The sequence below is a fragment of the Erinaceus europaeus genome, chromosome 17 (genome assembly GCF_950295315.1).
Source record: "Erinaceus europaeus chromosome 17, mEriEur2.1, whole genome shotgun sequence".
In the NCBI taxonomy this organism is placed as follows: Eukaryota; Metazoa; Chordata; class Mammalia; order Eulipotyphla; family Erinaceidae; genus Erinaceus; species Erinaceus europaeus.
The window spans coordinates 76,389,378-76,411,864 of record NC_080178.1 but is presented as its reverse complement, the minus strand read 5'-3'; the positions used below and the strand labels follow the sequence as shown (position 1 = coordinate 76,411,864).

Below are 22,487 nucleotides of genomic sequence, written 5' to 3'. Positions count from 1 at the left end.
AAATAATAAAAATTTAAAAAGAAAGCAAATGTTACCTCAAAAATACTTAGCACCTTGTAATGCATGTTAGCAAAGCCACTGCTTATTATCAGACATAGATGTCTGGGGTGGTGATCTCTGAGTCTGTGATGGTCTTCCACAGGTGGGTGTACATGTGTGTCTGTGTATCTCTGTGTTTGTCTGGCCAGGAAGGCCTCCTGTCTCTGGGTGGAGCTTGCTCTTGGCCCAAGTCTGGACTCCCTGAGCCAGCCAAGGCCGGCGCTGGGATGGAATTTCCATTAAGAATTCAGCAGGACACTAGAAAGCCAGAAAGGTTTCTGGGAGGGGGTGGAGGGAACTGAGGCTCCAACTCTGAGCTTCCTCAGCAACGGAGGGAGGGGCTCGCAGCTAAAAGCCCCTGACACCTCTGCCTGCAGCCCTTCCTGGGGTCATGGCCCAGAGGAATGGGTGAGGGGAGAGGAGTCGCCTGCAGGGGCCTCTGTAGGGAGACCTGGAGTTGCTGTGGCCAAAAGTGGAGCCATGAGAAGGCCCCCCGGAAATGGAGGGGCAGTCAGCGAAGGTGTAGGGGGCTGGGGCCTGTGGGGCCTGCAGGAGGCCAGGAGGCTGGACTGTACCGTATGTATCTGGGAATACAGACTCCCACCCCGACTTCCTTCTCCCTCTCTCTGTCTCACCCTTTCTTTCTTTCTTTCTTCTCCTCCTTCTCTCTCCTTTTCCCTCTCCCTCTCTCACCCTTTCTCTCTTTCTCCCTCTATCTCCCTCCCCCCTCTTCCTTCCCCTCCCCTCTTCAATGCAGGGTGAGAGACATTCAGTCTCATAGCAAGTGCACAGAGTACATTTAGCAAAGCATGCCTGTAGTTTACTCACCATGAAACCAGATGCAGAGTCTGGACCAGGCAGTCCATGATATCCGAGGCTTTGTTTGCTTGTGTTTTGCTAGCATTTATCCTGCTGTGATCGTTGTTTAGCATGAAAGGTACTTTTACTGTTCTTTTCCTTTTAACAAACTATGAGCAAGGCAGAGATTATGGTGAGCCCATTGTCAGTTTGGAAAAACCGAGAGGTCCAGTGACATGTCCAAGGACACACAGGTAGAAGTAATACAGGCAGGACGCAAAGCCAGGCCTCTCGGAAGGTACCTGCAGACTATCTTTGTTCTACTATTTGATACACTGAGATAGACTTGGAGACAAGTTCTGCACACTTTGCTCCTTTGAGAAAGGTCATGTCACCAGCATCAAAACCCAGCCACACGGTGACTGTGGGCTGCTCTGTCCTCCGGGCCTGGGTTAGTTCTCACTGGGATGGAGTGGGGAGCAGGTTCAAGCTACTGAAGGTGAACGGAGACTGAAGTCAAAACTGGCTTTCTGAAGGGGATGGCTTGGGCACCCACAGAACAGGAAGCTGAGCTAGTTAATATTGGGATGTTAGCGCTTCTGGGGCCAAGGAGCCAGTCGTCCTTGAAGAGCTAAGAGAGACTTTTAGTATTGGGCAAGACAGAACTGAAGCGATACCTTAAAGTGGTTATTAAACACATAGCAGGAACGTAAGGACATAGTCGTGCATGTGGAGAATGTAGGCTAGAGAACAAGGATGACGTCTTAATTTTTTTTTTCTCCTCTATTTTATTTGATAGGATAGAGAGAAATTGAGAGGAAGAAGGGGGTATAGGGAGGGAGAGAGAAAGATAGACATAAAAAGAAAGAAAGAGAGAGAGATAGACATCATGCATGAAGCATCCTGCCTGTAGCTGGGAGCAGAGGCTTGCCCCCAGCCCTTGGGCATGATAATGTGTATGCTTAACCAGGTGTGTCATCACTTGGCTTCTAAAATTTTTTAAAATTATGATAGAAACAGAGAGAAATACGGTGAGAAAGAGAGAGGCAGAGAGACCTGCAGCCTGCTCCACAGCTTATGAGTCTTCCCCCCCCCCACAAGTGGGGACCAGGGACTTGAACCCAGGTCCTTGTAACATGGTTAATTTGTGCATTTTACAGACTGTGCCATCACCAGGGCCCCTTGAGACAACTTCTTACCCATAAAAAGCATCAGGAGGGAAAAGGACTCAAGGGGAGCTAGGGTCGCTGGGCTCGGTGCCTGCACTATGAATCCACTGTTCCTGGAGGCCTCTACCCCCTTTTTTTGTTGCCCTTGTTGTTATTGTTATTGTTGTTATTGCTGTTATTGGATAGAACAGAGAGAAATAGAGACAGGAGGGGAAGACAGAGACGGGGAGAGAAAGACAGACACCTACAGACCTGCTTCACTGCTTGTGAAGCGACCCCCCTGCAGGTGGGGAGCCAAGGGCTTGTCTTATTGTCTTTTTAAAGTTTATTTTTATTTTTAAAAATTTTGTTAGTGACTGAATACTGATTTATGAAAGTGTGTGATGGCAGGCCTATAGTACCCACCATTCCAGCCACCCGAGTTCTGTGTCTCATTTCTCCCACTGGAAACATCATTAGTTCTCCCAGGGTCACAGATAAGGGTTGCCTATTATTTCTGGAACTATCTGTCTGTATTAATACATATTTCCCCCCCCCCTTTTTTTTTTTCCTGTGGTCCTTCCATATCTTCCTTTCTAAGTCACACCTACACTTATTGCTACTTCCAAATGCCTCTCTGTTTTTCCTCTTCTCTCTCAGGGTCCTGATGGAGTTGGAGTTCAGAGCCCTCTGGTCATTTTCCCCCAAACACGTCTCCCCTCCTGGGAGTATGGATCAAAATTCTTTATGGGGTGCAGAAGGTGGGAGTTAGGACTGCTTTTTCTTGATGATCCTCAAATCTGTAAAAGTCCACTAACTCATCCTCACACCCCCTCCCCCCCCCACACAGAGGGGTGGAGAGAATTGGATAGAATGATATGGTAACTTCCTTCCTGTTCAGAAACCAAACATTCCTGAGTCTTGGGGTAAGAATCAGGCTTCTCTAGACTTACCCGTCCAACACAAGTTCAGAGAGGAAGTTTCATATGCCCCAAGCTAGAAGACGTCTGGAACCAGCCTGTGGTTCGGGGCAGGTCTGTGATCTGGAGGGTGACTTGACCATATGGTTTAGGTTACAAAGAGAAACACCTGTGGTCTCATTCAAGGTCTTTGGGGGCTGCACAGTTTGGAGGCTGCAGGGGCAGCCCATGGGAACCTCGCCCAAGCCCTCTCTTTGCTTCCTTTCGGCTCCAAGAATGATCAGGGCACATTCCCTGGCAGGCCTGGGGTGAGTCAGGTCTCTGATTAGGCCAGATGGGGCCTCATTCCTGCGCTCTCCACAGAGCAGAGGGAGCAGCAGAATAGAATAGCCTGGAGCAGGGCAGGCAGCAGTGACTGACTGTGGGGCAGGGGTTTGGCAGCCTGCATGCAGTTGTGGAAGGTCCTGCTGCTGCTGCCTGGGGAGGGGTGGGCGGGGGCAGAGCGGGGCGGGGGCGCTGGGGCAGGCCCAGCCCAGCAGGGCCACTTGCATTGGCCTCTGGAGCCCAACTGTGCTCTCCCACCACTGGTCTGGCCACTGTGTTTGCACTGGGACTCCCTCTCTGAGTAAGTAGAAGGGGCTTCCAAAGTGGCAGGGAGGAACCATTGCGTCCAGCCCTGGATTCTCTGAATTCAGGCTCCAGTGCTGGGGCTGCAGCCTGGGGGGTGAACACAGAGTATTTGTGATGATTTGCTTAGTGGGTGTAAGTGTGTCAGTGTGAGCGTTGGCGAGTGGGAGGCAGTGTGTCTGGGCTCGCACCTCAGTGTGTGGAACTGGCTAGCAAGTGTCCGGGGTGTGCATGTAGGTGGGGGAATGTGTCAGCTTTGGGGAGAACTTACGTAGAGGATGGGCCAGACTGGCACGTGCAACTCAGCTGCATGGGCTGCTCAGCGTGAGCTACCTCTGTGCCCCTGAAGTGTGTGTGGTAGGAAGACTCGGTGTGGGTGGGTGCCCCTGAGAGTCTGAGCCCTTAGGGGCAAAGCTGGAAGTTAGGAGTGTTACCTGAACTCAAGCTTTGGAGAGTGGCCTGACTTACCCCCAGCTGAGGTGGTTTTTTTTTTTTTTTTTCTTCTTCTGGGTCTCAGGGGTTTTGGTTTCTTGGGACTGTAAGCAGGGCAGGAGTGCAGAACTGTTGCCCCACTTTGGAGTGAATGGGGCACTGAGTGGCTGCAGCTCGCTGGTCAGGGTGCAAAGACAGCTTGGCAGACCTCTGCTCTCGCTCCATGAGATGATACAGGACAAGGAGGCGAGGTGGTCACACAGTCCTGCTCACCTCCAAACATTCACACACTCACACACGTTCCTGTCTATACACACACACCGTCCTGCACACTTCCTCTTAGACACTTCTGCAAACACTCGCTCATGCACTTTCAGAGAGGTCCCTGGGCAATGGCATGGATGAAGCACTCACGAGTGTGTAAAACATGCAAACACACCACTCTCAGCCTCTCAGATCAGGTGCCTTGGGCAATAAATCAAGAAACAGGACTGGACGGGGGGAGTCCCTGAAGACAGGAGCCTTGGAGGGGGCTGGCGGGGTGGCTGGCGGTTCAGCATCCTTGGATGTCCTGTTGGATGTGGAACAAGTTACCCATGGAGTCTTGGAACTCAAGGTCTGCACTTTAGAAACATCTTTTGCCCTGCTGGAAAGATCTGTCTTGCAAGGCGAATCATACCAGGCTAGGAAGTGGAGCTCAGCACTTGCAGACCCTGGCTTATTATGGTCTGGATTCCCCCTGCAGCAGAGGAGTCCTGAGCCTTCTGTGACTTGGGCAGTTGTTAGCCCCGGGGCAGTGAGTTGAGGCAGCTTGATACCTTCTGCGAGTTGGCTTGAATCATCCCGATGTTGAGTTTTCTATCAGCAGCCTAGACTGGAAGGTCAGTGTTGATCTTGTTCCTCTCCTTTCTCCTGGTGGTTGTGTCTTTTGTCAGATTTTTTAAATTTAATTTTTAAAAAATATTTATTGGATAAGGATAGCCAGAAATCAAGAGGGAGAGAGACAGAGAGAGACACCTGCAGCCCTGCTTCACCACTTGCAAAGCTTTCCCCTTGCAGGTGGGGACCGGGAGCTCAAACCCAGGTCCTTGCGCACTGTAACACATGCGCTCAGCCAGGTGCGCCACCACCCGGCCCCCATCTTGGCCAAAATCTTAGGGGCCGGGTGGTGGCGCACCTGGTTGAACACACGTTAAAGAATCCTGATTTCCCTCCCCGGCCCCTGGGATTATTTGGAACACACTAACCAGGGCTTGAAAAAGTCAGTGCCTCAAAAGAGCAGCTGCTGGTTGGTGGCATTGCTCTTGCTGTTATCATTATCCCGCTTGATTCTAGTCCTCTCCCATCCTGCTCCGTCTCTGGACACCTTCAGTGGTGCCTAGAGTAAATGTACAGTTTCAGTTGAGAAGTTAAGAAGACGGAGCGGACTTTATTCTTAGTGCTTATGGTTTGGTTCAAGGAGTACCTCAGCTGTGACCTCACCCACGTATGAAAGAGAAAACAAGTGTGGAGCAGAGCCGTGCAGCAGAAGCGTGCTGGGCCCATAAAGGAGAAGAGTCTCGGTTACTTCCCGAGGATGGTGTGGGGATCCTCCTTCCGCCAGACCCTTGCTCGTGGTTAAGTAACCCAGCATCCCTCTGGAATATTCTGGTCCAGGGATTGAAACTTATGACCTTATACATGCTCTCAGTCTGGAGAGCTCTCAGAAAGCTAGATGACCCTGCAATTCCTCTCCTGGGGATAGATCCTAAGGAACCCAACCCATCCATCCAAAAAGAGCTGTGTACACCTATGTTCATAGCAGCACAATGTGTAATAGCCAAAACCTGGAAGCAGCCCAGGTGTCTAACAACAGCTGAGTGGCCGAGCAAATTGTGGTCTGTATACACAATGGGATAACACTCAGCTATTAAAAATGGTGAATTCACCTTCTTTGCCTCATCTTGGATGGAGTTTGAAGGAGTCATGTAAAGTGAGATCAGCCAGAAAGAAAAAGATGAATATGGGATGATCCCACTTGTAGACAAAAGTTGAAAAATAAGAACAGAAGGGAAAACACAAAGCAGAACATGGACTGGAGTTGGTGTGTTGTCCCATTTGTTTTTAATTGTTAAGCAAATTGAAGTTTAAAGCACTCAAGGAATTTCTACAGGTCTGTGTGACTCCCAGTCTCGTAACCTACATAGTCTATTTCTTATTCTGACAGCTAGGAAGCAGTCCATCCTATTTTTCCATTCTGGTTAATAGCTGGAAGCCTAGTTTTGACTTTTTATGTCATTTACACAATTTGACAGTATACACATCTTCAACTGTAAACTTTCATAGCCTTTGCAGAAAGAGCTCAGAATAAATAAATAAATGACAGCCAACAAATACTCCATTGGTCTCTGAGGCTGGGAACCATGTTACTTACATAGCTTTGTGTGTGGGAGTAGGGGGAGGGGGGCGTTTTCAATTTCAAATAGTTCATTTAGTTTTCAAGCCATTTATCTCAATTCTGGCTTCTGGATCTCTGGATTCTGGTTTGTGATGATGTCTTGGGCCTTTTCTTTGTAGTGGCTCTGGGAGATAATGCCCATCTCTGTGTTGGTTGGGACAATGGAGATGGTTGGGAGTGAATGGAGCCATTGATAAAAGTCCCCTGCCCTGAGTGCTTCAGCTGCCAGCTTCTCTTGGTTTCTGAAGGACAAGTGTCTGGGTGCCTGAAGGAGTTTGACCCCTGCCCTGTGCCTGACCCTGGCCTGATGGCCACTCCTTCTTCATGTGACCCTGTCAGGGACCAGGCCTCTGGTGGGAGGTCTGTGTCTCTTAGACCTGACCTCCATCTCCCCCACTGACTTGGACCACATCATCTCTGACCAGAGATGGCCCTTCTGGAACCGGAACTCACATGTGGAGATTGAGAGTTCTAGATTGTGAAGACACACACAGTGAGGTGTTCCTGTCCCCCCCACCCCGACCTGCGAGGTCATATGTCAGTGTTGGCTCCTTCTTCCTTCTCCGTGAAGTATCTTATGCTAAAGCTGTTGGGGAGTTGTTAGGTATCTCTAACCTGTAGGAGGCATTGGAATTCAGTGCAGGGATCTAACCACAATACAAAGTTGATATAATTTCTAGCTAGAGGATTGTTATATGCTGCCCAAAGCTATTAATGTTTGGAAAGAAGGACCCTACTGGTGGGTTTTTAATATATATATATATATTTATTTATTTATTGTTAATGACAGAGGTACACAGAGAAAGATGAGAGAGACAGAGATAACAAAGCAGTGCTCAACTCTGGTTGATGGTGGCATTAGGGATTAAACCTCGGCCCTCAGAGCCTCCAGCATGAAAGTCTTTTGCAGAACCTTTATTCTATTTCCCCTGTCCTCCACTGGTGGACTGGCAGGCTTTGTGTTGGGGCCTAGCTTCTGAGTAAGCGCGAAGTCACCTACACATTGGTGGCTATTGCTCCTGACCAGGACTGTTCCTCTCGGTAACACTTTGTTATAAAATGGGCAGTAGGAGCCACCCACTGGAGGCTCTGGGATACTCCTGGCTTTGGGGATATGCTTGGGGTGAGGAGGAGTTTGTTCCTCCTCAGATAAATGTCCTCTCAGGAAAGTAACACTAAGATTCACTGGTATCTCTGCTGAGGGTTCTGGCTGTCCTGTGACTTTTCCATGCAACTAAGTGAAAATAGTTTTAAAATCCAGCAAGAAGGGGGTTGGGCGGTAGCACAGCGGGTTAAGCGCATGGAGTGCAAAGCTCAAGGACCAGCGTAAGGATCCTGGTTTGAGCCCCGGGCTCCCCACTTTCAGGGGCGTCGCTTCACAGGTGGTGAAGCGGGTCTGCAGGTGTCTTTCTCTCCCCCTTTCTGTCTCCTCCTCCTCTCTCCATTTCTCTCTGTCCTATCCAACAATGAACGGCATCAATAATAACAATAATAACCACAACAAGGGCAATAAAAGGGGGAAAAAGGCCTTCAGGAGCAGTGGATTCATGGTGCAGGCACTGAGCCTCAGCAATAATAACCCTGGAGGCAAAAAAAAAAAAAATCTAGTAAGAGGGGGCCGGACAGTGGCATATCTGGTTAAGCACTCACATTACAGTGCCTGAAGACCCAGGTTCAAGCCCATCCCTCCTCCACAGGGCAAAGCTTCTTGAGTGGTGAAGTAAGGCTTCAGGTGTCTTTCTCTCTCTCTGTCTCCTCCCCCGGCTCAATTTCTCTCTGTATCTATGCAATTAAAAAAAAAATCCAGCAAGAGAACATGAAAAGTCAGATCAGTGGGAAAGATTATCTGACGAGGCAACTGAGATTTACAGAATTTAACTAAATCACCAAAGTTACAGAGCCCATGACTGAGGGGATTGGGATCTCCTTCTCTCTTCATTTTGGCTCTCTCTATCCAATAAGTAAATAAAAACTAATAAAAAAATTTTTTAAAAAGATGAAGGGGCAGTCAGGGAGGAGGCTTGATAGTAGAACACAGGGCTGTCAGAGCACTCACTCACTCTCTCATGAAATGTATCTTATAGAAAACATTATTATTATTATTATTATTATTATTATTATTATTATCTCCAGGGTTATCGCTGGGGCTCGTTGCCTGCACTACGAATCCATTGCTTCTGGTGGCCATCCTTTTCCCACTGTAGTTGTAGTTATTATTATTGTTTTTCTTGATGTTGTCGTTATTAGAGAGGACAGAGAGAAATGGAGAGAGGAGGGGAAGACGGAGAGGGGGAGATAAAGACAGACACCTGCAGACCTGCTTCATCGTTTGTGAAGCGACCCACCTGCAGGTTGGGAGCCGGGGGCTTGAACTAGGATCCTTGTGGGTCCTTGCGCTTGCACTATGTGTGTTTAACCTGGTGTGCTACCACCCAGCTCCTTATTTATTATTTTTTAATTTGACAGGACAGAGAGAAATTGAGAGAGAGGGAGAGAGAGAGAGAGAGTGCACGTGAGAGAGAGAGAGATAGAGAGAGAGAGGGAGGGAGGGAGAGAGAGAGACCTGTAGCCCTGCTTCACTACTTAGGAAACTTCCCTCCTGCAGGTGGGGATCAGGGACTTGGTCCTTTTTTTTTTTTCCCCCATGGGTTCTTGTGCATAGTAACATGTGTGTTCAACCAGATGTGTCACCAGCCGGGCCCGTAAAAGAAATCTTAAAAAAAGAATAATAATAAAGATAGGGCACTGAAGCACCAAGCTAAAATGAAATAATTTGCTAAACATCAGGGCCAGCGACTAAACAACAAACATCCCACTTCTGTCAGTCACCAGCCTTAGCCAGGAATGCCCCAAGTGTCAAAAGCCACCCTTGCAGCTTAACTGACTTCTCTGGCCTCAGGACCTAAAGGTCCTCAGCCCCATTGGCCTTTCCAGCTTCAGATGGAGACAGCTACTCTGTGTGGGGATGGACTCTGAGGTTGGGCAGAGAACTCCTTTCTCCTTCCCTCCTTCCATCGAGTTGGCAGAGCTGAGTGTCTATGGTTTCACTCCCCCCTCCCCCCCCCCCCCCGAGCTATCTTTGTGCTGGCAACCCCGACTCTGTAATCCAGCCTACACGCGGTCCCCTCCCCAGTTCCAAGACCCCTTAGTGCCAAGCTCTGGGGGAGCCCTGCCTCCTCGGAGGATGTCTCTGGGCCGACCAGACCCTGTTCTGCGTGAGGCAGCGTCTGTAGGCGTCAGCAGTTTGGCTGAGTGATTGTGTGCAGTGTTCATTTTCTGCTGGAGAAGTGGAGGTTTTGTTTTACAAACCAAATATCCTGGGTTTGGAAACACATGTGAAATGCAGCCTGTGGTCGGGGTGTGTGTGGGCTGTATTGTGGGTCTGTGTGTGGTGCTGGTTTAAAAAGTTATGACTGAGGGACAGAGCCATTGACTCAGACCCTCCTACTGTGTCTGTTGCGGAGCGGAGGAGGACTGTGTACCAGCACTGTGCTGAGAAAGACTATGGGCTTCACAGTCAGGGGCCAAACTGCAAGTCTCAGCTTTCTTGTCTGCAAAATGGGATTCCTTTATTTAAAATCTTACTTTATCTATGAAAAGGAAACGCTGACAAAACCACAGGATAAGAAGCGTACAACGCCACACAATTCCCACCACCAGAACTCCATATCCCACCCCCTCCCCTGATAGCTTTCCTATTCTTTATCCCTCTGGGAGCATGGACCCAGGGTCACTGTGGGATGCAGAAGGTTGAAGCTCTCTGGCTTCTGTAATTGCCTCCCCGCTGAACATGGGCATTGACAAGTCAATCCACACTCCCAGCCTGTCTCTCTCTTTCCCTAGTGGGGAAGGGCTCTGGGGAAGCGGAGCTCCAGGACACATTGGTGGGGTTGTCTGTCCAGAGAAGTCTGGTCGGCATCATGGTAGCATCTGGAACCTGGTGGCTGAAAAGAGAGCTAACATACAAGGCCAAACAAGTTGTTGACCAGTCATGAATAGTCAGCTGGAATAGTGCAGATGAAGAGTTGGGGGTCTCCACTTTGTAGATAGCTAGTCGGCTTATTTTAGTTATATTCCAAAGGGCCTGTGGCTAGACTAGTTTGTTTTTTTCTTTTTTCTTTCCCCTGAGCCTGACATCTGATAGGTTCAGAGGTTCCATTCTTCTGCTAGTGTTTGCCCTTCTTCCGTAGCCAGTCCACAGCGTCAGGTTGAGCCTGCTGTCAAGTTTCGAGACCTCCTTTGAATCTGGAGAGGCGGCCGTCGCGGACTCTGCGGGGCATTATTATAATGCAGTAGATGTGCCGTACAGGAAGACCCTTCTCTTCCAACCACCTTTTGGACAAACCCAAACAAGCACTGCGCTGATGGGCAGGAGTCTTATTCCAGCCCCCGTTCAGCTTCCTCCAGGCACCTTGTTATCACACCTCAATTTCTGTATTCATAAAATAAGGCGGGGGGAGTCAGGCAGTAGTGCCGCAGGTTAAGCGCAAGGATTGGCGGAAGGATCCCGGTTCGAACCCCCGGCTCCCTACCTGCTGGGGAGTCACTTTATAGGCGGTGAAGCAGGTCTGCAGGTGTCTGTCTTTCTCTCCCCCTCTCTGTCTTCCCCTCCTCTCTCCATTTCTTTCTGTCCTATCCAACAATGACAACATCAATAACAACAACAATAATAATTACAGCAACAATAAAAAGACAACAAGGGCATAAAAGGGAAAGTAAATAAATAAAATTAAAAAAAAATAAGGCAGGGACTCATTTTCCTTACTCTTCTGGCAGTCTCTCATTTTCTCCAGGGCTCAGTTATTATTATTATTTTTTTCTCCAGATAGAAAGAGACAGAGGGGAGGGGAAGACATCAGAGCATCAAAGTTTCCTCCAATGTGTTGAGGGCTGGGCTCTTACTTAGATTCTGTGAGTGACCTAGAACGATGAAATCACACACACACACACACACACACACACACACACGCACACACACACATGTCCCTGGCTCAACACAGAGAGAAAGATAGTCAGGAAGGAAAGAAGAAAGGAAGGAAGAAATAAGGAGGGGGAGGAAACCCAAGTGAGAGGGAGAGATTGGTGTTCTTAGAGGCTCTCTTAGAAGAGGAGTTGTTTGGAATGATGTCCAGTGTGGCATGAATGCATAGGACAGAGTGAGAGACTGGAAATTGTTTTAATACTCTAGGAAGTGATTACAAGAGTCTATAAGGAGACAGGCGCTAGAGACCGTAGAGCACGCAGAATACATGCCTCTGTCGTAAAGTTTACTTCAGTGTGGGGAAAACAGACGTTAAACAGGTTGTGATACAGTATAAAAATAATGCTGACAGCTGTGCAGAAGTATAAATATTGGCAAGGGAGTTCCAAGTGTGGGAAGGGATGTTTGTACATTTATACATTTATACGGAACAGGGGCTAGGAAGAAACAGAAGGCCAAGATGTGTGAGTTAATTTGGGATGTAAGCTAATAAAAAAGGAATGCCCTGAGGCATGTTTGAGGAAGAGCATATAGACCAGTATGATTAGGGGGGGCCGGGTGGTGGCGCACCTCGTTAAGTGCACACATTACAGTGCACAAGCACCCAGGTTCAAGCCCCTGGTCCCCACCGGCAGTGGGGAAAGCTTCACCAGTGGTGAAGCAGGGCTGCAGGTGTCTCTCTGTCTCTTTCCTTCTCTACTCCCTTCCCCTCTTAATTTCTCCATTCAGTCGTCACCATCATCAGTACAGTAAGTACACCGCAGTGGGATGAGAGTTGAAGTGCAGGTCAGTGCAATCTGGGGGCCCTTCAGTGAAAACTCTTGAGTGGGTGGACACCGGGAAGGTTTGAGCAGAAAAGTGACCAGCTCTGGAGGTTGCAGAGGAAGAGTGGGTTCTGGGAGGTAGGGCGGCAGGCGGGCAGACTGCCTGTAGTAATAGTGCAGGAAGGAAGACATGGTGTCTGGAACCAGGGTCTGCTTACTGTTTATTTACCAGTCGGTTCCACTGTTTCCCTTTCTTCTCTTTTCCTTTTATTTCTTTCTTTTTCTTTTCTTTTCTTTCTTTTGCCTTCAGGGTTGTCGCTGGGGCCCGGTGCCTGCACTATAAATCCACTGCTCCTGGAGGCTATTTTTTTTTCCCTTTTGTTACCCTTGTTCATTGTTGTTGTTATTGCTGTCGTCGTTGTTGGATAGGACAGAGAGAAATGGAGAGAGGAGGGGAAGACAGAGAGGGGGAGAGAAAGACAGACACCTGCAGACCTGCCTCACTGCTTGTAAAGCCGCCCCCCTGCAGGTGGGGAGCCGGGGGCGGGATCTTTATAACAGTCCGTGCACTTAAGCCAGTGTGCTACCTCCCGGCCCCCCTGTTTCACTTTCAGATCTAGGTAACACTGTTAGCCCTTCTCTGTTCCTAGAAGAACGACTGGAAGACATGCTAAAAAGAAGGGAGTTGTTTTTGCGTACTCACTACACTATCTAGTTGGGTCCTAATGTGGAGGAGATGAGCTCTTGACCCAAATCAAGGTTGAAGTTTGACTGAACTCAGAGGGGCTAGATGTGGGATCTAAAGAGATGTCTGGGGGCTGGGCAGTGGCCGCCCAGTTAAGCACACATAGTACTAAGCACACTGTGCAAGGACCTGGGTTCAAGCCCCTGCTCCCCACCTGCAGGGGGCTCACTTCATAAGTGGCGAAGCAGTTCTGCCAGTCTCTCTCTCTTCTCTCCCTCTCTCTCTCTCTCTCTCTCTCTCTCTCTCTCTCTCTCTCTCCTCCAGGGTTATTGCTGGGGCTGTGTCTGTGCCATGAATCCACTTCTCCTATGACCATTTTTTTCTTTTCTTCCTCTTCCTCTTCTTTTTTTTTTTTTTTGGATAGGATAGAGAGAGATTGAGAGAGGAGGGGAAGATAGGGAGAGAGAGAGAGAAAGACACCTGCAGACCTCTTCACTGCTTGTAAAGTGATCCCCCTGCAGGTGGGGAGCTGGAAGCTCAAACTAGGATTCTTGTGTGGGTCCTCGGACTTCTTCTCTCTCGCTCTCTCTCTGTTTCTCAATCTCCCTGTCCTCTCTCAATTTCTCTCTGTCCTAGCCAATAAAATGGGAAAAAAATGGCCACCAGGAACAAGGATTCCTAGTGCTGGCACCAAGCCCTAATGATAACTCTGGAGGCAAATAAATAAGTAAAAATAAAATAAAAATAAAATAAAAGATCTGTTTGTGAATGAGTTGGGTCCTGACTCCCAACCCCTGATACATTCACATGGTTCAGTCTGGGGCACCTTCTGCCCCTACTGTATTCAAACGTCTTGACAAAGGCTCATGAGGGGTCATGGATGTAAGTGAGTAATTACAGGGGGCTGCTGCCACGAAGGTACCTGCTGAGAGGCAGAGGAGACAGCTGTGGCGACCATCTACCTAAGGCCGTTGCACAGGAGAATGCCTCTCTCCGGCTGTAGAGATCAGCCCTATCAGGACATTGCTGTCTTTATGTTCTCCAAGGCAATACGTAGACCAGTGCAGACCTGGGATATAACTTTCTTTCTTTCTTTTAAAAGATTTTATTTATTTATTAATGAGAAAGATAGGAGAGAGAGAAAGAACCAGACATCACTCTGGTACATGTGCTGCCGGGGATTGAACTCGGGACCTCATGCTTGAGAGTCTAGTGCCTTAGCCACCTGTGCCACCTCCTGGACCACTATATATTTCTTTTTAAAAATTTCTTTATTGGGGGATTAATGGTTTATTGTTGACAGCAAAATACAATAGTTTGTACATGCCTAACATTTCCCAGTTTTATACATAACAGTTCAACCCCCACTCTGCCATCATGTTCCAGGACCCTAATGAAGTCATCCTTTTTAACAGCTGAGTAGTATTCCATTGTGTATATAGACCACAACTTGCTCAGCCACTCGTCTGTTGTTGGACACCTGGGTTGCTTCCACATTTTGGCTATTACAAATTGTGCTGCTGTGAACATAGGTGTACACAGATCTTTTTGGATGAGTGTGTTGGGTTCCTTAAGATCTATCCCCAGGAGAGGAATTGCAGGGTCATAGGGTAGGTCCATTTCTAGCCTTCTGAGAGTTCTCCAGCACCCAAGTTCTGTCCCCACTCCATCCTACCCCAAGGAAGACTCTTGTACACACAGTTCCTGTCCTCTCCTTAAATAAAACCGGTGAGTGGTCCTTTAGTGTGCCCCTGCCCCTGCCCCTGATTTTGTATCCTAGCAGGGAATGCTAAACTGAGGTAGCTTCCTGTGACGCCAGACGGGGTTTGGTCTATTGGTTCTGCCAACCCAGGTCCCAGGACCTGCATCAGTGAATGCAGGCTGAATGAGAGGCTCTTAAGTTCGTGGTCAGCATGTTCTGTCTGTTCTGTGCTTTGGAGCTGGCAGAAGGATTTCCACGTGGAGGGGACTGAGCTGTACTCAGAAGCAAACCATCTGTAAACACAGGAAACTAGGTGTCCCACTCCCAGCATCCCTCAGGGGGGTCATTGAAATATTCAAGGCAGCACCAGGACACAGCCAGGTTTGGGAGAGAATGAAAGTGAGAAGGAAGAACAAATATGAGTTCTAGTTGAGGTTCAGCAGCAATTTCCTCCTAGGCCACTAGCCCTTTTGAGCACTTATTTCTCTCGTCATGAACTACAGGGTTAGAAAAGACAAGTTTCCGGGGCGGGAGGGTAGGTAGCATAATGGTTATGCAGACTCTCATGCCTGAGGATCCAAAGACTCAGCTCAGTCCCTTGCACCAGCCCAAAGCTTTGTTAAAAAAGAAAGAAAGAAAGAAAGAAAGAAAGGGAAAGAAAAAGAAAGAAAAAGAAAGAAAAAGAAAGAAAAAGAAAAGACAGTCTGAGGGCTTGTCCCCTTACAACATTCCGGATTTCTCATTCATGTTGTGCTTTCTGTTTTGACCCTAACTTCCACTTCTCTATCCTGCCTAGATCGCACTTAATTTTTTTATTTTTATTTTTTACTTTGCCTTAAACCCCACTGTTATAGATTCATTTCTTTGGATATTGTAATATTTAGACATTGTAAGAGACCCTGATTTCCACAGGCCATGGTACCTAAAAAAAAAAAAAAATCATTATTTTTATGATGTCATGCAGAAGCAAAAAGCACTGTGATTATATCTACATCTTGGCAACAATTGTGCCAGGTAATGATAGATTATTATCTCCAGTCTGTATTTTTTGAGAAAAGAGGTCCAGGGAGGTTAAGTCACTAGACAAAACTCACAAAATTATAGCGGCAGAGCTGTGATAAGGCTCCAGGTCTTTTGCATTTTTTTTTTCCTACCAACCTTTGATTTTGGGAAGGAAAGTTTATTATTATTTTTAAGATTTATTTATTTTGAGAGAAATTTATTTATTTTGAGAGAAACAAAGAGAAAAAAGGAGAGAAGGAGAGAAAGAGAGCCAAGAAATCAGCTCTGGGCAGGGTGGTCGTGCACTTGATTGAGCGCATATGTTACAGGGCTCAAGGACCTGGGTTTGAGTACAGGGTCCTCACCTGCAGGGGGAAAGCTTTGCGAGTGGTGAAGCAGGGCTGCAGGTGTCTCTCTGTCTCTCCTTTCCTCTCGATTTCTGACTGTCTCTATCCAATAAATAAAGATAATAAAAAATAAAAAAAAAAAGATTAGCTCTAGCTTAAAGCGGTGTCAGGGGATTGAACCTGGGACCTCTGGGATTTCAGGCATGCCGATTGGTGCTCTAACAAGCTGCGCTATCTCTCTGGCCCTGGGAAGAAGAGTTCTAAGGACTGCACGGGAAGGGGGAGGGAGACTGTGCTGTGCTTCAGTTCAAAAACTTATCAGGACTAGAGTGTACCAGGTGTCTGTGCTGTGTAAGATCCAACTGTTCCCAGTCTGGTAACAGCCACTCTGAACAAGGGCACGGTGATAAGGGATGATAAGGGTCATGCTGGACAGTCCTAGTTTGGGATAGAGGGAAAGAGAAAAGGGAGAAAAGAACTTGGATTCTAGGCCAGGTCCAGCTACAGGTGTAAGGCGATATCTATCCATGACTTTGATATTCCTTTCTCTTATCATAAGTGATGTGGAGGCCCATTTTAATTTAATTTTTTCTTTTTTTTAGATAGAGACAGAGAATAGAGAGGATGGAGGGATAGATAGATAGATAGATGATAGACAAGATAGATAGATAGATAGATAGATAGATAGATAGATAGATAGATAGATAAATAGATACCACTGCACCAAAGCTTCCATCAGTGGGGGCCAGACCCAGATAGAGACTATTTTAATGTCTTCTGTAGAAAAATTAAGTCTATTCAGGTTCTTGGACCGTTTTTAAATTAGATTTTCTTTGCTATTGAGTTGTATGACTCCGTTATATATTGTAGATCTTGAGCTCTTATCAGATAAGTGATTTGAAAGTGTTTTTCCCATTCTGTAGGTCGCTTTTTCATTTTGCTGATGATTTCCTTCCCTTTTTGTGTGTGTACAAAAGATGCTAAGTTTCTTGCATTCCCATGTGCTTTTTATTTATTATTATTTTTTAACTTTTGTTGCTTGTGTTTTTGGTGTCATGTCGAAAATTTATTACCCAAAACCAATGTCTATACATGCTTTAATATGTTTTATTCTTGTAATTTTATGATCTGACATATGCATTTTTAACCATTTTGAATTAATTTTTGTGAGTGGGATGAGATAAGGGTTTTCTAATTCTTTACATGTGAAAATCTAGTTTTCCCAATGCCACATATTAGAGAACTACCCCCTTCCTTCCTTCTGTCCTTCCCTTTTTCTTTCCTTCCTGCCTTTTTTTTTTTTCTTCTTCTTTTCTTTTTACCAGATAACTAATCAGCTCTGGCTTACGGTAGTATGGAGGACTGAACCTGGAACTTTGCAGCCTTAGGCAGGAAACTCTCTTTGCATAACTATTAGGCTATCCTAATAGTTATGCAAAGTGTTTTTTATTTTATTTTATTTTATTTTATTTGCTTATTTATTTATTTATTTTTGCCTCCAGGGTTATTGCTGGGGCTAGGTGTCTGCACTATGAATCCACTGCTCCTGGAGGCTATTTTTCCCATTTTGTTTCCCTTGTTGTTGTGCTTGTTGTAGTTGTTATTGTTGTCATAGCTGTTGTTGCTGTTGTTGTTGGATAGGACAGAGAGAAATGGAGAGAGGAAGGGAAGACAGAGAGGAGGAGAGAAAAATAGACACCTGCAGACCTGCTTCACCGCTTCCGAAGCGACTCCCCTACAGGTGGAGGTCCTTTCTCTCCTCCCTTCTTTCCCTCTTTCTTTCTTTGGAAAACTTTGAAGGGTTTAAGACTTTGGTGGAGGAAGTAATGGAAATTGCTAAAGAACTAGAACTGGAAATGAACCCAGAGATGTGACGGACACTGAAATCTCAGATAATGTTCTCACAGATACGGAGTTGCTTCTTGGAGATGAGCAAAGAAAGTAATTTCTTGAGATAGAATCTGTTCCTGGTGAAAATGCTGTGAACATTGTTGAAATGACAACAAAGGATTTAAGTTATTATATAAATCCAGCTGAACAGAAACTGCAGGGTGAAGAGGATAGACTCCAATTTTGAAAGAAGTGCTAGTGTAGGTAAAATGCTATCCAATGCCATTGAATGCTATGAAAAAAAAAAAACAACTTTTGTGAAAGGAAGAGTCAGTGTAGGGGGCAAACTTCATTGCTGCTTTCAGAAACCCTCCCAGAATCGTCCCAGCCATCTCCATTCTTTGAACACCTTCAGGCTTATTACTTTGTGGTCCTACTCTCAACTAGCAAAAAGATTATAACTCTCTGAGAGCAAGGGTGATGGTTGACATACTTCGGCAAGACCACATCCCAATTTTGTAATATATATTGCATTTATTTATTTATTTATTTTCCCTTTTGTTGCCTTTGTTGTTGTTGTAGTTATTATTTCTGTTGTTGATGATGTCATTGTTGTTGGATAGGACAGAGAAAAATGGAGAGAGGCGGGGAAGACAGAGAGGGGGAGAGAAAGACAGACACCTGCAGACCTGCTTCACCGCCTGTGAAGCGACTCCCCTTCAGGTGGGGAGCCGGGGGCTCGAACCAAGATCCTTACGCCCATCCTTGCACTTCGTGCCACCTGCGCTTAACTTACTGTGCTACTGCCCAACTCCCTATTTATTTATTTTTTATCATTTTATTGGGGTCTTATTGATACATTATTGACATATGGGGACAATTTCTCATTACCCTGTGCCAGATACCTGCATACGCAAGACTATTGCAGACTTTAACACAATTTATAATACAGTACATTGTAAGTCTAACTTTTTATTTTCTCTTTTAACTTTTTAAAAAATATTTTATTTATTTATTAATGAGAAAGACAGGAGGAGAGAGAAAGAACCAGACATCACTCTGGCACATTTGCTGCCGGGGATCAAACTCAGGACCTCATGCTTGAGAATCCAAAGCCCTATCACTGTGCCACCTCCCTGACCACTCTTTTTATCTTTCTTTTTCTTTTGGCCATCAGCATTATCACTGGGGCTAGGTGCCTACAGGACTCTACAACTATTTCCTGATGACTGTTCCCTCCCTTTTGATATTAATAGAGAGATAGATAGAGATAGAGATAGAGAAAGAGAGAGATAGAGTGAGAGAGAGAGACACATCTATAGCACTGCCTCACCACTCATGAAACTTCTCCCCTAGAGAGGGGAGCCGAGGTCTTCACACATGATGACATGTGCGGTCAGTGAGATATGATAGCACTTGGTCCCAACCTAACTTGTACAGGCTCTGGGGAAAAAGAAACAAAAAAGTCATGTGACTCACTTTACTGCATTGGTATAGAACCAGATCCACAGTATCTCTAAGGCAGGGCTGTATTCATTTCAAGTCCGTTTTCTATTCCTTTACCCAAATTCAAGTGACTTATCTGCAGATATTACGGGAAGTTCTACATTGCCAATGAGGGTAACTTGCTCATTCGTTCATGTTGGGCTGTTATAAGCATTGGGGAAGGGTACCACTTCCATCCGGATGGCCTGAGTCACTGAGATGTAACTTGCTGAGTGTACTGCTGGCCTGTGCTCACTCAACCCAGCTGTGCCGAGAATGTGTGGGTGGGAGAGCACATCAGTACCTCAGCTCTGCCTCCACTCACCCCCTGTGCTGTCTAACAATAAGCAGATACACAAGCAGGTGTGGCAGCCTGTGGAAGGTCATGTCCACCGCAGACACGAGAATCCTGTGTTGCTTTATTGCTGTCCGTTCTTACACGCGTCCTCTCTTGGTAGCTAGCCGACGTCATTGCCGTACAATAATGAACAGAAGTTGGTGGAAGTTGGCTGCTCTTCATTTGTGTCTGATCTCACAGGAAGTGCTTTCAACATGTCATCATTAAGCGTGTTATTTCTGGTATACATTTTCTTGAATGATGGCTTTTAATCAATTAGAAAAAAGGTCTCTAATATTCGAGTTTGCTAAAAGGTTTTTCATTATGAGTGAACTTTTAAAAATTTTATAAAATTGTTTTTCTTCATCAATTGATAGGATTATAAAGTTTTTCCTTCTTTAGTTTATTAATGAAAGGGGTTTTTGCTAATTTATGTTGTCATGTGTCTAGCTTGGCCATAATGGACGGCCCCCCGGCCCATCCTGTTTGTTGGTAGTTTGGCCAGTATGTATTTATCTATGTCCATGCATGTGGTGAATATATATTTTTCTTTCTTGTGTTCCTGCATAGGCTCAGTGTCAAAATCATGTCACTCTCACAAAATGAATTCAACTTGATTGTTTTTTTTTCTTTCTTTGTTTTTAAGAAGAAGTTGTGTAGGTTAATCAGACATTCAAATGATAAAATTCATATCTAAACTTGGTGCTTGGTGTTTTCCTTATGGGCAACATTTCAACTATTGATTAGTTAATTATATATCTTTTGGTGATCTATTTCTTCTTAAGTCATTGTATTCCTATTATTTGTTTATGATTGTGCATAATCTTGTCCACATATTATTCATGCTATTCTTTAAAACATTTTTTTTTTACTATCTATTGACTGGATAGAGATAGCCAGAAATCAAGAGGGAAGGAAGTGATAGGGAGGGAGACAGAGAGACACCTGCAGCCCTGCTTCACCACTCGCAAAGCTTTCCCCCTGTAGGTTCTTCTTCTTCTAGCGTTTGCCCTTCTTCCGTAGCCAGTCAACAGCGTCAGGTTGAGCCTGATGTCAAGTTTCGAGACCTCCTTTGAATCTGGAGAGGTGGCAGTCGTTGACTATGTGGGTCATAGTCTGTCTGGAGCCGCAGGGACAGTTCGGGTCGTCTCTGGCTCCCCAGCGATGGAACATAGCGGCTCACCGGTCATGGCCTGTTCTATAGCGATTGAGGAGGGCCCGATCATAACGTGCTAGGTCAAAGCCGGGTTGACGCTTGCAGGGGTCTGTGATGAGGTGTTTGTTCTTGACCTCAGCTGACTGCCAACTCTGTTTCCAAGAGTCTGGAACAGAGAAGTTCAGTGTAGGTGTAGGGGACCAGATTGGGTGACGAGACGCCAAGCGTTGGACAGGGTGGGCGAAGATATCCGCATATATTGGCAGGTCCGGTCGAGCGTAGATGTGGGAAATGAACTTAGATGATGCCGCATCCCGACGAATATCTGGCGGGGCGATGTTGCTAAGGACTGGCAGCCATGGAACCGGGGTGGAATGGATGGTTCCAGAAATGATCCTCATGGAGGAATATAATTTGGAATCGACCAAGTGGACATGGGGGCTACGGAACCATACTGGGGCACAGTATTCTGCAGTGGAATAGCATAATGCCAGAGATGATGATCGTAGTGTGGAAGCGCTCGCGCCCCATGAGGAGCTGGCCAGTCTTGCAATGATGTGATTCCTCGCGCCCACCTTTGCTGCAGTTTTTATGAGATGTTCGTGAAATGACAGAGTGCGATCGAGAGTAACACCAAGATAGACTGGCTGGGCTTCATGCCGGATTCTTGTACCGCCAAGCTGCACATTAAGCTCACGCGAGGCCGAGGCATGGTGTAGATGGAAAACAGATGATATCGTTTTTGCAGTGCTAGGGATTAGTCGCCATTTTTTACAGTAATCAGATATCAGAGACATGTCTTTCGTGAGTGTTTCCTCGAGGATGTCGAACTTGGATGCCTGAGTTGCACAGCAGATGTCATCGGTGTAGATGAACTTCCTTGAAGAAGTTTCTGGGAGGTCATTGATTAAATATTAAATAGCGTAGGAGCCAGAACAGAGCCCTGGGGGAGGCCACTTGAGACAAGTCTCCATCTGTAGGTGGGAACCGGGAGCTTGAACCTGGGTCCTTGCACGCTGTGACATGTGCGCTCAACCCTGGTGTTCTTTTCTCTTTGCTACATATGTAGTAGTAAGTTCCCCTATATTGTTAATATTTCCTTTTCTCTCATCTTTATTTATGTTTTCAAAAGTCTCACATCACTTATAGTTAGAGAAATAGAAATTACGAAGACCACAGTGAGATACCACATCATGCTTTTGAGAATGGCTATCATCAGCAAATCTAGAGATGAAAAGAGTTGGCAAAAATATGAAGAACATGCTAACTCTATCACCCTCTGTGGTCATTGCCTCTTTTTTGCTTTCTGTCTTGATAAAAGAAAGACAAGAGATTGGGGTGGGGGTAGAGAGAGAAAGAGAGTGGTCTGGGAGGTCGTGCAGTGGATATGGCACTGGACTCTCAAGCATGAGGTCCTGAGCTCAATCCTCAGTACCACATGCAGCAGAGTGATGTCTGGTTCTTCCTCTTTCTCCTCCTATATTTCTCATAAATAAATAAGCTCTTGGGAGTCAAGCTGTAGCGCAGCGGGTTAAGCACATGTGGCGCGAAGCCCAAGGACCGGCATAAGGATCCCGGTTTTAGCCCCTGACTCCTGCAGGGGGTCACTTCACAGGCGGTGAAGCAGGTCTGCAGGTGTCTGTCTTTCTCTCCCCCTCTCTGTCTTCCTCTCCTCTCTCCTTTTCTCTCTGTCCTATCCAGCAACGACGACATCAATAACAATAATAAAACAACAAGGGCAACAAAAAGGAATAAATAAGTAAATAAGTAAATAAATAAATAAATAAATAAAAGAAT

General features: G+C 46.3%; 1 protein-coding gene across 3 annotated transcripts in view; it reads left to right on the top strand.

Annotated features, from left to right (window-relative positions):
• The first annotated feature begins 3,414 nt into the window (after window positions 1–3,414).
• Window positions 3,415–22,487, top strand: part of INSC (INSC spindle orientation adaptor protein) — a 548,619-nt gene continuing 529,546 nt past the window's right edge. For all 3 annotated transcript variants that reach the window (XM_060177117.1, XM_007533628.2, XM_060177116.1), the window contains exon 1: window positions 3,415–3,530. The gene's annotated coding sequence lies outside the window, so the exon portion shown is untranslated. The remainder of the gene's footprint in view (window positions 3,531–22,487) is intronic.